The sequence below is a fragment of the Schistocerca piceifrons genome, chromosome 6 (assembly GCF_021461385.2).
Source record: "Schistocerca piceifrons isolate TAMUIC-IGC-003096 chromosome 6, iqSchPice1.1, whole genome shotgun sequence".
NCBI classification, from domain to species: domain Eukaryota; kingdom Metazoa; phylum Arthropoda; class Insecta; order Orthoptera; family Acrididae; genus Schistocerca; species Schistocerca piceifrons.
Window position 1 is genome coordinate 438980381 of NC_060143.1, and position 18155 is coordinate 438998535.

Consider the following 18155-nt stretch of genomic DNA (forward strand, 5'->3'; position numbering starts at 1 on the left):
AGGGTCACTCACCAACAGCGGTAACGTAAACCGGCATAATACGCAGTATTGGGCAACGGAAAATCCACGATGGCTGCGACAAGTGGAACATCAGCGACCTTGGCGGGTTAATGAATGGTGCGGCATTACGGGAGGAAGGATAACTGGCCCCCATTTGATCGATGGCAATCTAAATGGTTTCCTGATTTCCTACGTAATGTTCTACCGATGTTACTACAAGATGTTTCACTGCATGACAGAATGGCGATGTACTGTCAACATGATGGATGTCCGGCACATAGCTCGCGTACGGTTGAAGCGGTACTGAATAGCATATTTCATGACAGGTGGATTGGTCGTCGAAGCACCATACGATGGCCCGCACGTTCACCGGATCTGACGTCCCCGGATTTCTTTCAGTGGGTAAAGTTGAAGGATATTTGCTGTCGTGATCCACCGACAACGCCTGACAACATGCGTCAGCGCATTGTCAATGCATGTGCGAACATTGCGGAAGGCGAACTACTCGCTGTTGAGAGGAATGTCGCTACACGTATTGCCAAATGCTTTGAGGCTGACGGAGATCATTCTGAGCATTTATTGCATTAATGTGGTATTTACAGGTAATCACGCTATAACACCATGCGTTCTCAGAAATGATAAGTTCACAAAGGTACATGTATCACATTGGAACAACCGAAATAAAATGTCTAATGTATTTTAATTTAAAAAAACCTACATGTTACCAACTATTCGTCTAAAATTGTGAGCCATATGTTTGTGACTATTACAGCGCCATCTACCACAAAGCGAAAAAAGTGATCCAACTAAAACATCCATATTTCTTAACGTACTACACGAATATGTAATAACAAATGGGGGTTCCTATTTTTTAAAAAAACGCAGTTGATATCCGTTTGACCTATGGCACCGCTGTCTAGCGGGCCTATCATAGAGCCATCTGATTTGCCCCTTCAAGCTAGACAAGTTTCGTTGTTTGTAGTTTTGTCGTTTGAAGCTTATTTCGTGAGATATTTGGCCCAGTTATTATCAATGGACCACCCTGTATATATATATACAGAGTGAGTCACCTAACATTACCGCAGAATATATTTCGTAAACCATATCAAGTACTGACGAATCGGTTCCACAGACCGAACGTCAGGAGAGGGGCTAGTGTAATTGGTTAATACAAACCATAAAAAAATGCACGGAAGTATGTTTTTTAACATGTGTGATGCGTGAAAAGATGCTGTATCATGCATGACGATTTTAATTAATTAGTTCTTTACTATTAACTCTATCCACAACAAATTTCGCAGAAGGTCGCCACAAATGTCACTGAACGTGCTTGCAAATATTATATCATTGTACAGCTCGTAGTTCAGGAGATACGATATCATAAACCTTGAGCAGTGTCTAAATGAAACTGCATGACAAAATTCACCAGTGATAGAGGTGAAATATGTGTACAAATACATGTGAAATACGTTAAACAAAAGTGAAACAATTTTTATATATAATTAACATATGTCATACGTATTTGTACACGTATTTCAGCTGTATATCTGTTGAATTTTGTCCTGCAGTTTCATTTTCACGTAGCTCAATGTTTATGACATCGTATCTCCTGAACTACGTGCTGTGCAGTGATATAATATATGCAAGCACGTTCAGTGACATTTGTGGCGACCTTCTGCGAAGTTTGTTGTGGATAGAGCTAATAGTAAAGAACTAATTAATTAAAAACCTCATGCATGATACAGCATCTTTTCACGCATCACAGTGCTAATGATGTCGTATCTCCTGAATATTGGGTCTCAGAATGTTATAAATGTTTTGCTAGATTTAGTGGTATATTTGAATACTGTCTTATCCTACAGCCCCGAAACAATTCCAAATACCGTTAACTTGATAGACATATTAGTCACAATCTGGAAGGAAGTACTGTAGCTGTAAGTACCACCAGACTCCTATTGGGACGAGTGTGATACCGTGGAGAGGGGGAAGGGGGAAGGGGGAGGAGAGCACAGACAGATAGTAAGGGGGAAGGAAGGGTTGGGTGCAGTTACGGGTGAAGGAGATAAATTACCGAGAGAGAAGGGGAATAGATGGTATTAGAGGGGGAGAAGGAAAGAGCAGATGGACACAGGGAGTAGAAACAGACTGCCAGAGAGGAGAAGGAAGAGGTGAACAGAGAGATAGGTAGGGGGAGAAAGGCAGAGAGTGGGAATGGAGGAAGTAGACAGGAAAGGTGGCAGAGGAGATGAGCAGATAAGGGGTGAAGGAGGAGATGGAATGGGAGATACGGAAGGAGGACATGGACTAATTGAGGACTGGAATAAATGTATACCTGAACGACAATGGGTATTCAGACAGTTACCTGTAGAAGTGCTCTGGGATTAGGATACCTTGGGACTGTGGTAAGGATGAAAAGAGGTGACATGTAGTAACGTCCAAATCCGACTCGTTGATATTTCTTTCCTGTATATAGTACACATAGACTACTTGACAAATTGTTGTTGTTGTTGTGGTCTTCAATCCAGACATTGGTTTGATGCATCGTCCATGCTACTCTATCCTGTGCAAGCTTCTTTATCTCCGAATAACTACAGCAACCTACATCCTTGTGAATCTGCTTAGTGTATTTATCTCATGCATTTCTTCTATAATTTTTACCGTCCAGTAGTAAATTTGTGATCCCTTGGTGCCTCAGAACGTGTCCTACCAACCGATACCTTCTTCTAGTCAAGTTGTGCCACAAATTCCTCTTCTCCACAATTCTGTTCAGTACCTCTTCATTAGTTACGTGATCTACCTTCCTAATCTTCAGCAATCTTCAGTAGCACCACATTTCGAAAGCTTCTATTCTCTTCTTGTCTAAACTAGTTATCGTCCACGACTTCACAAGTATGGAGCACACTACGTCTCTTATTTTTGGTGTTCAGTACATTAACAGTGTTTCGAGATTGAGCACAGCAATGAGCCAATTTCGTCAGCGTGTTCCGTGGTCGAGGGTTATGCTACACGGGTGTGTATCGAGATACAATTAACGTCTTCACAGGAATATCATGGTGTTACAACAGGCAATCAGTTCCCTGAAGGTTCAGATGAAACAGCAGAGCGAAATTCACTACAGACACATGTGAGATACATATATGAATATCTGAGTAATCTACTAAATTATGTGAAATATAGGTGGTACATGCATACACAGGGGGAGCCTTTCGAAAAAGATATCGATTATGTACAGCTTGTCTCTTGTGGTTGAATGTATCGAGATATTGTTGACGTTTGTTATATAGCTAAGGCGATACGATTAGGATTAAATTTTTCCGATTTATATTGAGATGACACAGCTATAAACGAAACTTGATTATTCTTATGTAGGCACATTTACCACAGAAAAGTAAGTCTAGAATCAACTTCGTTCTGCGATAGTTCTGATTATGAGACGGTTTGCTGTAGCCTCGTGTATGTGTACACGTTTGTGTGTGTGTGTTGTGTTTTGGTGATATATAAAGAGAGAAAGAGAGGGAGAGAGACAGATTCAAGAAAAATTTTGGCGTCTTCAGTTTATGGCAAACTGAAGTTCTTCGATAGTTCCTGAAGCTTTATATTAAGAACTAGCTACATTAAACACCATCACACAGTTACAGTTAAGAATAGCTATGTAGCCCTGCAGAAGCGAATATTTCGCTTAGAGTGAGAAATGTAATCCAAATATCTCTATTAGATGAAATATAAAAGACTATGAATACTCATCCTAAATTGTAAAACAGTAAAGACTACGAAGTAAAAGAATATGTTATTACAAGTGAAGATACACAGCGCAGAAGAAAATGGCAGTTCATAGAATTTAATAGTGACTAAATTTATAAATATTCAGCCTTGCCTTCAATTGCTACACTTCAGTAGTTGGCATTTAAATTTGAACATGAGCTACAGAAATCACTGTTTACAAAGGAACACTTTGGTCACATGGGTACCACACATCACACAATGTTCCAGCCGTATGTAATGAAACATTTCTGTTGTCCTAGTCCGTGCAGTTCACACAGGCAGAAATTTTTTCGAGAGGTTAGCTTCCTGCATGCTGAAATAACACGATCAGTTTTTGCACGAACAATGACAGTGAGTCTCTTTTGTATCTGAAAACAGCTGTCGACCTACATCACTTGTTCCTGGTGGCTGTTGTTGAACATCTAACATGTATTCGATAATTTTGAAACCTGTGGCGTCTATTATAAGTCATCGCTACCACACAGACAGTGAATTAACCAGTAGTGCGAAAATAATAATGGTGCTCAGAAATTACCATCATTTTATTTCGATTTGTGCCGTTGTTGTTATATGTAGCTAAACGAGTACCCATTGTTGACCTGGTATGTACTTATTCTAGCCATCTATTTCTCTGACTTCTCCTTCTCCTCTGTCTCCTCCTTCTCCCCTCTCTGTCCACCTCATCCACCTTGAAATTTTGGTCCATCTCCTCCTGCCCCTAACTGTCCCTCTCCTCTTACCCTACTCTCTGTCCATCTGCTCCTCCCTATCTATTCATCTGTCCATTTGTTCGTTCCCCCTCTGTCCATCTCCTCCCCTTTATATCTCGTCCTCCATCATATTTTGTCCATGTCCTTCTCCGCTCTCTATTTCCCCCTCCCCCTCTCCCTGTACATCTTCCCCCCCCCCTCCAAATCGATGATAATACCCTCCTCCATCCTCTACCTGTCGATGTCGTCCTCTTGCTTATCTCTGGCCACATCACTAATACGTATACCAAATGTGGCTGAAATCTTTCAGGATTTTAGGTTGACAATTTTGTCAATGGCACTTGTACACACAAAAATAATGTGTTTCACATATATTTACAATTTATCTGGTTCATCAGTGTTCTGACTAGTTCGATGCGGTGCACCATGAATTCCTCTCTTTTCCTAACCTGTTCATCTCAGAGTAGCAACTTCTTGTGAGTATTTTCCATATATTCCTTTTCTCTACGATTCTGTGCAGATCCTCCTCATTCCTTACCGTAGCAGTCCACCTAATTTTCAACATTTTTCTGCAGCACCACATCTCAAATTCTCTGACTCTCTTCTGTATCGGTTTTCTCAAAGTCTGTGTTTCAATACAATTCTGTGCTCCGAACACACATCCTCAGGAACTTCTTTCTGAAACTTTTTCCTGAGATTGAGGTCTACATTTGATACTAGTAGTCTTGGTCAGGAAAGTCCTATTTGCCAGTGCTAATCCGCTTTTGACGTCGTCCTGGTGCCGCCGATGTGGCCGAGTGATTCTAGGTGCTTCAGTCTGGAACCGCGCAACCGCTACAGCAGCAGGTTCGAATCCTGCCTCGGGCATGGATCTGTGTGATGCCCTTAGGTTAGTTAGGTTTAAGTAGTTCTAAGTTCTAGGGGACTGATGACCTCAGATGTTAAGTCCCATAGTGGTCAGAGCCATTTGAACCATTTTTGTCCTCCTTGCTCTTGGCAAGTAACTCCTTTCCTGCCAGTGCTGGTCTGCTTCATGATGATCCGTCCCTCATACGTCATTCTACTGTCAAGGAAGCAAAATTCCTCACCTCCATCCACTTCGTGACAGTCAATCCTGATAACTTTCTCGCGGTTCTCATTTCTACTACTTCTCATTACTTTCGTCTTTCTTCGATTTACTGTCAGTCTACAATGAAATGCTAAAGAAACTGGTATATAAACAGGTATGTAAACTGGCAGAATGCGGTGCTGCGGTCGGCGCCGCCTGTATGTGGTTCAGTTGTTAGATCGGTTACTGTCGCTACAATGGCAGGTTATCAAGATTTAAGTGAGTTTGAACGTGGTATTATAGTCAGCGCACGAGCGACGGGACTCAGCATCTCCGAGGTAGCGATGAAGTGGGGATTTTCCCGTACGACCATTCCACGAGGGTACCATCAGCATCGGGAATCTGGTAAACCATCAAATCTCCGACATTGCTGCGACCGGAAAAAGATCCTGCAAGAACAGGACCAACGACGATTGAAGAGAATCGTTCAGCATGACAGAAATGCAATGCAATGCAGGGCCACCAATCCTGTCAGCGTGCGAAGCATTCAACGAAACATCATCGATATGGGCTTTAGGAGCCGAAGGGCCACTCGTGTACCCTTGATGACTGCACGACACAAAGCTTTACACCTCGCCTGGGCCTTTCAACTCCGACATAGGACTGTTGATGACTGGAAACATGTTGCCTCGTCAGTCGAGTCTCGTTTCAATTTGTATCGAGCGAATGGACGTGTACGGGTATGGAGACAACTTCATGAATCTGTGGACCCTGTTAGCAGGGGACTATTCAAGCTGGTGGAGACTGTTTAAAAGTGTGGGGCGTTTGCAGTTATAGTGATGTGTGACTCATGATACTTCTAGATACGACTCTGACAGGTGACACCTACTTCAGCATTCTCTCTGATCAGTTGCATCATTCATGTCCATCGTACATTCTGATGGACTTGGACAATTCCAGCGGTACAATGCGACACCCCACACACTCAGAATTGCTAGAGTGGCTCCAGGAAAACTCTTCTGAGTTTAGAGGCTTCCGTTGGCATTCAAACTCCCCAGACATGAACATTATTGAGAGTATATGGGTTGCCTTGCAACGTGCTGTTCAGAAGAAGATATCTCCACCCCCCGGATTTATGGACAGCCCATCGGGAGTCATGGTGTCCGTTCCCTCCAGCACGACTTCAGACATTAGTCGAGTCCATGCCACGTCGTGTTGCGGCACTTCTGCATGCTTGCGGGAGCCCCACTTTCTTCAGCTCTTCATTGTATATTCCGTACTCAGTAGACTGTTCACTTTATTCAACAGATCCTGTAATTGTTCTTCACTTTCAATGAGGATAGCTGTGTCATCAGGGAATCTTACCATAGACATCCTTCCACGTCAAATTTTTATTCCAGTCTTGAACCATTATTTCTGCTGTTGCTTCTTCGATACATAGTTTATACAGTAGGGGTGAGAGACTAAATTCCTGTCTTACACCCATTTTAATCTGAGAATTTTATACTTGGTCTTCCCTATACCTTACCCCTATTCTTCTCAGATTTTCGAACATCTTGCACCAGTCCTTATTCTCGAACGCTTTTTCTAGGTTGAAATATCCTTTGAACGTACCCAGATTTTTCTTTTGTCTTACTTCCACTATAGACGTCAGAATTGCGTCTCTCGTGCCTTTGCCTTTCCTAAAGCCAAACTGATCTTCATCTAACACAGCTTCAGTCTCTCTTTTCTTCTACCATATATAGATTTTCCTACCATACATCACACACATTTGAGCAGCATTTGTAGAGAATTTCGCCCACCAGTTTTATTTTCACGCAGCTCAGTGCGTGCATGATGGCTTGTTTCCTGAATTTTGCTGTGTAATTAAGTGGCATATGTGGCTACCGTCTGTGAAATGTGTTGCGATTAGAGTTTTCAGTCAAGAAGCAACAAATTAATACGTCATGCATGATGCAGCAGTTTTTCACGCATCTCAGTGCTTATGACATTATCTTTCCTGAACCACTTGTCTTACAATGACATATTTTTGCTGGTACATTAAGTGGTATATATAAATACTGTCTGCGAAATCTACGGTGAATATGGTAGTGCAGAAGTAATAAATTAAAAAAGGTCATTCTTCCTGCAGCAGTTATAACTCCTTGAACAGTGAAAATGTAGTATGCGACGAACTTTTCTGCTTTGATCATTTTGTGGATGTTATCAGTGTGAAAAGTTTTTTAAAGGCCGAAAATTATGTGTCAAGTTTGTTAAAAGTCACGAAGTACTCTCATTCTCGAATACTGGATGAATAAAGTATGGGGATTCACACGTCGTGGACTAAACTGCTTTTCCACTTAGTGCATACATACGCATACCTCTGCATCCATTCTTACAACAAAGTGTGGATTAGTGAACGTATTTTTCTTTTATGTACGGCTATGCTACGTGCCCGAGAAAGAACTGATTTTCATATTGTGTAGAAAAATCATAAGAAAGGGGAAAGAACACGCACGAATGGCTCCTTGTCTTTGTTTCGAGTTCTCTTCCGTTCGAACGACTCCTTTGTATAATGCAATAATTATCTATTTTCTGAGCCAATGTTAACAAAAATAAAAAAAAAGGCAGTGCAAACAAGTGAAGCAATGCACTGCACTTCCAGAATTCATCTCACCATGTATGTGTGTGTGTGTCTATGTGCGTGTGTTATGTGTTTGGGGGTATGTGGGTCGTAGGAGGAAGAGGAGGGGGCGAAGGGAAGGCTAGGGATAGAGAGAAGATGATAGAAACAGACAGAGGGACCGAGAGAAGGAGAGAGGGGATATACAAACAAAAAAACAAGAGACAAACTCTGCCCCTGAAAGAGAACAAGGATGCGAGTCGCATGGAGAGTTTTAGCAAAATATGCTTGAATGAGTCATTGAATCACACATTTTATGTTTCGTCCGTGCTTTATGAATTTAGCTGCCACGCAGTTAAGTGAAAGTCACGTTCCGAGCCGGCTTTTGTCGACAATGCTCTTTTATCCGCAAGTGATGTGCTGGGACAGGCGCCACCGTGAAATATCTAAGAGAGCCATTCACGTCAGCGCTTTTGCGGCCGTATCCGGAAGCTTTCACGGAGCGGCCTGGCTTGCTGTATTCACGTTTTGCTCCCTTCTGCTGCGCGGCTCGGCTTTTAAGCTCACCGCGAGAGCTCACGCGACTGCGAATTTAATTCTCAGGAAAGTGAATCACACATCAAGCAAACGGGCGTAAAATTTACTTGATTCAGCGAGGTCTATTCCCGATACTGTCCGAGGTTCCGTCCTTTTTCCCTTTCGCTATCAACTCAGAGGAAGGTTCAAAAAATGGTTTTGAGCACTATGGGACTTCTGAGGTCATCAGTCCACTAGAACTTAGAACTACTTAAACCTAACTAACATAAGGACATCACACACATCCATGCTCGAGGCAGGGTTCGAACCTACGACCGTACCAGTCGCGCGGATCCAGACTGTAGCGCCTAGAACCGCTCGGCCACCCCGGCCGGCTCAGAGGAAGGGATGCGGTCTTAAGAAACTGAAGTGAACTGACACCCGATTTAGTTTGACAACTGTAAATGCTAAGATAAGTTGTTAATGAGAATCCCTGTACGATGTGGACTTGTTGCATTCAATGTCGATTAACAAGTCCATTGCAATATGGAGTCAATTGTCAGTTTTGATATTGGGCCACTTGAGAGAATCCTATTCATTATTAATAAAAATAACCTGGAAAAATGCCACTGACTAATACTGCTTGACGTGAAGAAACAGCGCCGACCGCTATGGCCAAGCGCTTCTAGGTGCTTCAGTCTGCAACCGCGCTGCTTCTACGGTCGCATGTTCGAATCTTGCCTCGGGCTTGGATGTGTGTGATGTCTTTAGGTTAGCTAGGTTTAAGTAGTTCTAATACTAGGGAACCGGTTACCTCAGATGTTAAGTCCCATAGTGCTCAGAGCCACTTGAACCATTTGAAGAAACAAGTAACATACCGAGTACTTCAAAAATTGTTATACATCTTGTGACCTCTGTAACAATGCGTACAAGAAATAACATCTGATGATGTAAATGTATTGTCCGCATGTCTTCTATTTCTCAAAGTTGGCAAATATAATTAAAGTCAAATGAAATATATTTTCAGAATTTCTCTTGTTAGTTTGTTTGGGTAAAATGTAAACCAGGCCAGCAATGGACTATATGATTGTGGAAATGCTCCCAAAACAATCACAAATTACTCTGTCAATATGATGTGTCTTACGTGGTAGCTCACTCTCCACAACTGACTGTTTCATTCCCCACGAAAACTACAAGATACAACTAAATTGTCCTCTTCGACCTGTGCCGCAAAAGTATAAGCAAACTTTACCGTGGCTTAATGACAGATAAACAATGACTCATAATGACTGGAGTCACTGAACTCGTTTACTGTTGGGATGATAAATCTTAAATTCATTTAGTACTGGCTTTTTTGATGAAAATTCACAGTGAGTCAGATCGTAAATTGATGGTAAATATTGAGAACAGTCGATAGTTTAAGTTCACAAGAGAAAACCAATCCTGGGAGTACCGGTCAAATGGAATGCCACCTTGGAGGAGGCAAAGATCCCTGGGCGATGTCAAGCTGCTCGTATTGGCTGCCGTGAGGAATTTTGATAGTGGATGGATGCTATAACTGCCATGTGGAGACCGTGGTGGTGACTCTGCGTCGGAAATGCCTGCAGCGTCTCAGCAAACTGAGCCTCGTGGAGAGCAGCCTGGCGCAGTCCTCAGTGCACGCCCGGCGGAGTGATACCTGCCTCTTGGTTGGATAGCAGGTGATTCGCGGAAGCGAAGTAGTGCTCCCGACTGTGGCACTGTTGACATTGTGGGAAACCAACGCTGGTGTCGAGACCGGCTGGGACTCTCGTAGCGGAGCTGGTGCCATATGTTTCCATGCTGCCGGGTGGAGCTCCATGTCAAAACAGATCGGCGTGACTTCGACGCAGGTCAGCTTAAAGAAGATGTGCCGTGACTTTTGTACTGTTGACATTAGAGGTCTGCCAAGGGAGTGTCCCTCGCAGAGCAAGAACACAGGTAGCTTGGATCAGAGGCGAAGGTCCTGGGTACTGGGTAGTAGCATTTTGACAAAGCTTTTCCATTGACAATAGCCGCATTTGGACATTACAATGAATCAATGGTAACAGGTGAAAATTTGTGCTCAACCGGGACTTGAATCCATATCTCCCGCTAAATGCGAGCGGTTGCCTTAACCACCTCCGCCATTCGGGTTAGCTCCCATTGCGACCCAAATTACCAGCCAATCTCCCTGTCTCACACTATATCCTAGCATCAACTACACGTGAACCCCTGAATCGTCATTTCCTATTCCCACAAAAGATCGGGTTTGGCGTGCATCCGGCACTGAAAGATAATATATGCTTGACTTGAAAAAAGAGAAAAAAAAGCATCCCTTCCGAATCACACCGACAATCTTCGATGGGATGTAGATGAAGTTTTCAGGAACTAGATGAGCATAAGAACCCGTCTCCGGAAGCGTCATACAACAACTCTACAGAGAGTCGAAGTTATAGGCGGCGGGGCCTGTATATGTATGTAGATGGATGGTGATTCCACGATGAACTTTCAGAGATGATGTAAAAGAATAAATAAATCTATTTGATACAAGGGACCCTGATCCTGAAACGAATGACTCAAAAGTTACGAGAAGCGAACGTCCTCCTGATACCTCTAACAGTGGAATACACGTACGGGTGCTGTTGTCGCCAAGATTTTAGGATAGACAACTTTCACAGGAGGTAGTACGAGCCGAAATAACAAAAAAATGTCAAGTAAACCAGTGCTCTAAAACGTATACCTGAGAATCTATCGCAACTTGTTCATCTTCACCACTGTTAGAGGCATTTCTTATCTCGCTTGTAACTTTCGAGCCGTTTGTTTCCGGATCAGGGTCCCTTGCCTCAAATTAATACATTAACCCCCTCAATCAGCGCTGAAGTCCATCACGGAGTTGTTCTATATACACAAACATATACAGGCGCTGACACCTATGACGTCGACGCTCTGTAGCGTCGTTGGATGACGTCTCCGGATAGGAGTCCCTGTCGCCATTTTGTTCCTCAAGACACATTCTTCACCCCCTCGAAGTTTGTCGGAGCAACTTTGATACAGCGTTGTCTTTTGCCTTGACACATTGTGCAGCTATGTCACTGGAGACCCGAATTAATGATTCTGTGACTGAATTTTGGGCAGTATTTCACCCCTTGGAGTTTGAGAAGGTCCCACATCTCAGTGATCTTTTCGATCTTCATTTCCATACTTTTTCAGAAATTCGAAAGTTGGAAATTATGTCGGCTACCACGCGCGGCATACATTTTGGGTCTCTACTAGTTAAAAAGTGGTATTTCTTTATTTTCTACTGATGCATTTTTATTCAGAGGTGAAGCACTTAAGAACACACCTATAAATAATAGGATCGTGCTCTGTTGTGCCTTCTACACTCGCTGTGCAGTTGTAAAATTGAATGTGTCATCAGTAAGCCGTAACGGGTCTTTAGACCACTGACAAATGATAAACTACTGTTATTATTAAGTTGTGCAGCAGGAGGCGAGGTGTAGGAAATTTGGGCCGGATTTTGGGCAGGGATACTCAGTCATGTCTATAGTATGCTGGAGTTTACAAGCCAGTGTGTTGGAATGGTCCCTCCCTGGAGCTCGATAATGGCAGTATGAGTAAGGGACAGAACAGAATTTCGCAGCTATCAGCAAATCTTCAAGTTAACGTTGAATGTAGGACAACGCTGAAATCAACGGTGCCTCAAACAAAAGCCATTATTTCCTGTGAATAGCAGTGTGAAAGTTCTGTACTTTACCTTACATTCCAGGAAGGAGCAATTGTCCCTCAGTCTCCCCCCTTCCCTCTCCCTTATGAGAAAGCCTGTGCATAGAGTAGAGATACACCTGACGAAGCAGTGGACACTAGCAGTTTCTTCAAAATTGTATGTGTCCTTATAATAACATTTCCGATAAATTACTGAATTTAGTCATTCCGATTATAGCAGTGTAAATACACCGTCCAGTCACATTAATGTGACCACTTTCCAGAAGCCTTAGCAGTCACCTTTTACGGCTCGGACTTGCAAGAGAACAGTGAGGTTGTGGAAGGTAGTGATGGGGATGTGGAACCATGCAGGCTGCAGTACCGTGGCCAGCAGCACTGCGTTTCTCGGTTGACGCTACATGGCAGGCTCTGTCCAATGGATGTGGTCCCACTGGTCCCACAGAGTCTTGACTGGGCTGAAATCTGCAGAGTTTGGTGGCCCAGTGCGTACGATAAACTCATCCTGGTGCTCTTTGACAATCATTTAGAAATTTGTGGTAAGTTCCTTTGAGACTGCACTGCTGGGGTCGTCGATCCTTAGGCTTACACACTACTTAAGCTAACATAAACGGACTTATGCTAAGGATAACACACACCACATGCCCAAAGGAGGACTCGAACCTCCGACGGGGGAGTCGCGCGAACCGTGGCAAGGCGCCTCAGATCGCGCGGCTGCTCTTCGAGCGAAACATGTAAACTGCGAGCTGTGTGAAGCTGATTTGTCCTGCTGGTAGATGCCATCAGGAAGGAAAACAAACTGCGAGTAGGGGTGGACACGGTCCCCAAGTATAGATGCATACTTGTGTATATCCGTTCTGTTGTTACTAAGTGCACGTCTAGTTGTGGAAGTCCAGCCGTCGTCGTTGACGAACAGCAGTCAGCGTGGATGCACTAACCAGGCGTTTGCTGAGGAGGACTAAACGCAGCAACGTTCGCTGCTGAGGAGACACTGTTGGCCTCTCCTTGATTCAGCTGGACGGTCAGTTGCTGAACAGTTGTACTTCTATTCACACGCACACACCTCCGGTCGTCTACTGCTACTGGTGAACGACAGTTGCTTCGGCACCCGTTTTGGGTAGTGCTATCTTGGCATGCACAGCATACATTAATCTTGGTGACATGCGAACGTTTCAGAACTTAGCCGCTTCATAAGTGTTCCTCCTTGCTCCGAAAGCCAGTGGCAGTGCCGTTTTGGACGTTGGACCAATCGCCAGGTTTCTGCTTTACGACAACGACTACATGATTTTCATCGACATCGCCCCCCCCCCCCCCCCTTCGACCGGCCATTCTTTATTTGCCCTCAAGTGTTAGTGGTGGCGTCTACCGTTCTTTGACGTGACTTGACCCTGTAGTTATAGTGACATGTGACAGCCATTTCGGCAATTTCTCATTTTCTAATACTGCAGATGCAAACATTACCACCATATGAAATTTGCTGGCGTAAAAAATAGCGTAACAGAATGCTAAAGCTGAAGAAATGGTTCAAATGGCTCTGAGCTCTATGGGCCTTAACTTCTGAGGTCATCAGTCCCCTAGAACCTAGAACTACTTAAACCTAACTAACCTAAGGACATCACACACATCAATGCCCGAGGCAGGATTCGAACCTGTGACCGTAGCGGTCGCGCGGTTCCATACTGTAGCGCCTAGAACCGCTCGGCTACTCGGGCCGGCAAAGCTGAAGACATACACTTAAGTGATAGGTGGCAATGGCAGTAGTTTTTAAGAAAAGTGCCATCTCGAGGTGTTATTTGAGCGGACAAAGTTGTTATGACGCCAAGCGTTAGCTCAGGTGTGGCGGGGGTGGAGGAGTGGGGTCTCCGGCCCCCATAGCCGGAGATAGCTGGACCCTATGGCAGACACAGCGCAAAGATGAGGTCTTTCTTCCGCGGAGGCGTTGCATGATGGGGGTCCTTCTTCTCCTTCCAATAGACCCTTATCCTTGAGTGCAGTGACCAGAGAAGCGGTGGGATGAGACTATACGGCGAAATAGCGAATACTAAAACACGATTCATTCGAACAGTCACCGACGTAACGTAACAAGAATTGAAAAAACAACAACACAAAGACTCTTATTGGAAGGAATTTGAAACAATTGGACATTACCTGGCTTGTGGTTGGGAATCTGGTGAAAGTCAATTGACTCATTTCTGAATCGTGCAGTTAAGCGCGAGGTGGACGTCAGACTGCTAAAAAGTCGCAAGCAGTAACTGTCTCTTGGCTGTGATATAATAGAGGAAAGGTGAAGTCTTGGTACTCCGTGAGATTGCCTGACCATGGACACCTTCGACCTCGAACATTCGGAACCCCACGAAACCATGCTTAGAATAACGCTTGATCATATTTAAACAGCGGTCTGTGTCATTTCCATGCAAAACTCTGCATTCTACTGCAAGTGACATTTTAGTAGAGAGGAACAAAGTAACAAGATATAATTGCAATAGAAGGGAAATTGTACGAAATTCAGTGACATCAGTGTATATTACAATTTAAATTACGAGTACCAAAAACCTTGTGCTTAAAGTAATAGCGTGAAAAACACATATCCCACACATCTGATAGGGCTTTCATTAGTCCTGATAGTGCAGATGCGGGATTTCAATGAAGTGGTTAAAAACATGGTGCAAGAGAACAGTGTGCACACCTTACTAAAGCAATGGTTTTACATTCAAAATCACTTTCGTATTCAGGCAGTTCAATATCAAAAGCTACGCTCATTATATTTTCTAATAATGATATGGGTATTTCAGTGTCATAATCTGCCTTTCGCCAAGCTTGTTGCAACATAGGCGTATACTCTGGTGCAGAAGTTCGATGTGGAAGTAACGATCATGTATCTTCACTTGTGGTTTGGCACATTATAGTCTTACAAAACCAGCAGTCCTTCAGATATGAAGCTTATACTGCCGAAAGAAGTTGACATGAAAGGGTGGCAATATTTTGTTGTTTTCGGTGCCAAAATCTTCAGCATATCATCTTTGTTTGGAAAACGCATCTAGAAGTGTACGATCGGTATGAGCTTTCCTGGAATCTCACAGCAGTTGACTGTTCACATGTTACATATTGACCAAGGACTGAAGGTAGACAACGTTTCATGTGTTCTTCAGCCATTTTTCCAGTTTTGCCGCCACATGAATGTGTCATGGGCAGATCGTTTCACGTTACTTTGAAATATTTACGCCGAAATGCCTTGTGCCTCTTCAAAACAGATGTAGAACTTGTTTGCTAGTCAGCCTGTCATTGATAAAGTGACGTCGATTGTGTATCTGTGGGTAGAGCTACGGACAGACTTCAGTACACTAGCCGTAGGTTTCTCTCTTCTGTGAAATACTGTTGATGACGAAGACATTTCATATCGGAATAAACTCTGGTCACTGTGCCAAACATTTCCTTTCTCCACACCCTAATCTGTGACAAGCATCTTGACTTCCTCCACAGACCATTATGCCTACTGAACTCTACTATTACCGTCTTCTATGTTCTTATGTGTGTCAAATGTAGTAATGTGGCTGTATGAAATGCCATATTCATCAGAAATGGATGGCCGTAGTATTCCACTTCGAATCAAAATATCTGTCAGATCTTTCACAATTTACACAGAAGCAGCTACGTCGCAGAATTGGTTACTGAAGGCGAAAATTGTATTGTTTTATGGATTAGATGGAAATCTCTGGCTTGACTCGCCATTCATACGTCAGTCGATCAATGTGCTCGCTACGGAGTATCATAGTAAGAGGACGGCAGATCTCATATCTCACAGAATGAGCTACGGGTAACAATTTGGACTGCATCTTTGACGAATCAGTGAGCTTTGCGTCACTAAGAATAATGAAAGGCGATGGATGAACAGTGTATTGACAGTACTGATGAACAAATTTGAGATAGAAATTAAATTCTTTCAAGCTTTTGTAACAACAACAACGCTGTACTATTGTACATATAATAATTTTTTCTTCTGATTTTCGATAAATTAGTGTAATCGATGTTCTGATTTCATTTCTTTTTTGTTTCATGCCATTATGTTAAAGAAACTGTAAACAATTTTCGATGTGAATATTAATGTTTATGTCAAATTTCAAGCAATATTATAACAGAATTGAAATGTAAGAAACGTTGAAACTATTGTAAGATGTTAAAATTGTAATTGTGCGTCTGGTCCATACATAGGCAATGCATTAGGATATGTAGAATGCAAAACCTCGGGTGAATACCCTGTCTGTAGGGGAGCGGTAAAAGGTGGATGGCAGGCTAGCGCGGGAAAATGCACACGGGCACTGCACGGCATAACGGGCTCAGCAGTAGTAGTCGAAGTTGGGCATTGGTCTGAGCAACACGTCCTGGATCGAGGAGGCTCTCCTGGAAGACGTAGTTTCATTGAGCCTCGGATATGCCGTTCCGACACCTATACAGCATGGCAAAATTCCATAGGCACTAAATGGAAAAGTATTACGACGCTAAGAAGAAGTAAAGTGCCGATACGTCAAGAGCCATTGCTGTGGTTGTATGTGTGCTCTGTGCCTCGCCATCTCGCTGCCCGCCAACTGCCGCATCGATACGAACAGGTTGAACTTTTTAGTACTGTATTCGTATGGACCAGTGTTACTTTTATTCCATACTGTTCAATAACAACTTAAATTTTACCAGAACTGTCCTATCATTTAATTATCCTCACAACTAACCTAGACAGGGTCCTTTCCAAATGTTATGCAATTCGAGTGTCCCGAAATGAAGAATTAAAGTTTGTGTTAATAATAATTACCTGCAGACCTAGCTATGTTAGAATGATGTTTAAAGAACTTTTTTGTTAATGAACTAATAGACGAATAACGAAGGTCTGACAAAGTTGGAAGATAATTTTGATATTGATTTAGTAGTGAAGTTTAATCATTTCGAGACAGATATAATGGTATTTAAATGAGCAGGAAATAAAATGAAAAGAGTAGTAAATAATATGTTGGAAATCTTGAGCACATAATGATTTCAGTAATCGAATTTTTTAATACTGTGACCATAACAGTTTCAGCCCCCCCCCCCCTCTTTTTTTATTCATTTGAATTCTGAAGTGTTCTAAACTGATTTGACCAGCAAAGTCAAAGCCAAAATAGAAACCAAAATTTATCAGTGTTTTAGCTTTATCAAAATTGACATTGTGTGTGTGTTTCGAAAGTGCTATTTCTAGGGTAACCTATGCCCGATTTCAATCAGATCAATAGACTGTACGAAGTTTTGTAGTAAACATTATAGTGTAATGTTATGTATTTATGGTTTATCCATATTAGTACAGAAAGTGAAAGCATCAGTTCAGTAGATTTTCTGGTTCTAAAATTTACCATATTATGCAGTGTTATTACGTGTGGTTTTGCATGAACGTACATCAACTTGTACAGGGAAGAAACTCAGTTAATGCCTAATTAGGCTGGCGACCGTATTATTAACAAATTGGTAGCATCTTCTGTGTTGTTTCTTGTCCGTCCTGACGTGTAGTTGCATTTCGGACTTGCTTGACGTATCATTGTTATTACAGAGTGGGTGTAAGTCTGATTTGCCTCCATTCAGGTACACGCGGTCAATTTTTATACAAAAATCCTTTCTCATAAGGTGAAGCCCGTCAACTTACCATAGTACAGGCATTAATGAGTATCTTGTGCACTAGCGCAGCGTTTACACTCTGTTCACAGGTGAAACGGTACTGAAAACCGACAGCGAAATACCACATTACGAACTGTATATCGCACAAAAATGGAAATGGTTTTCG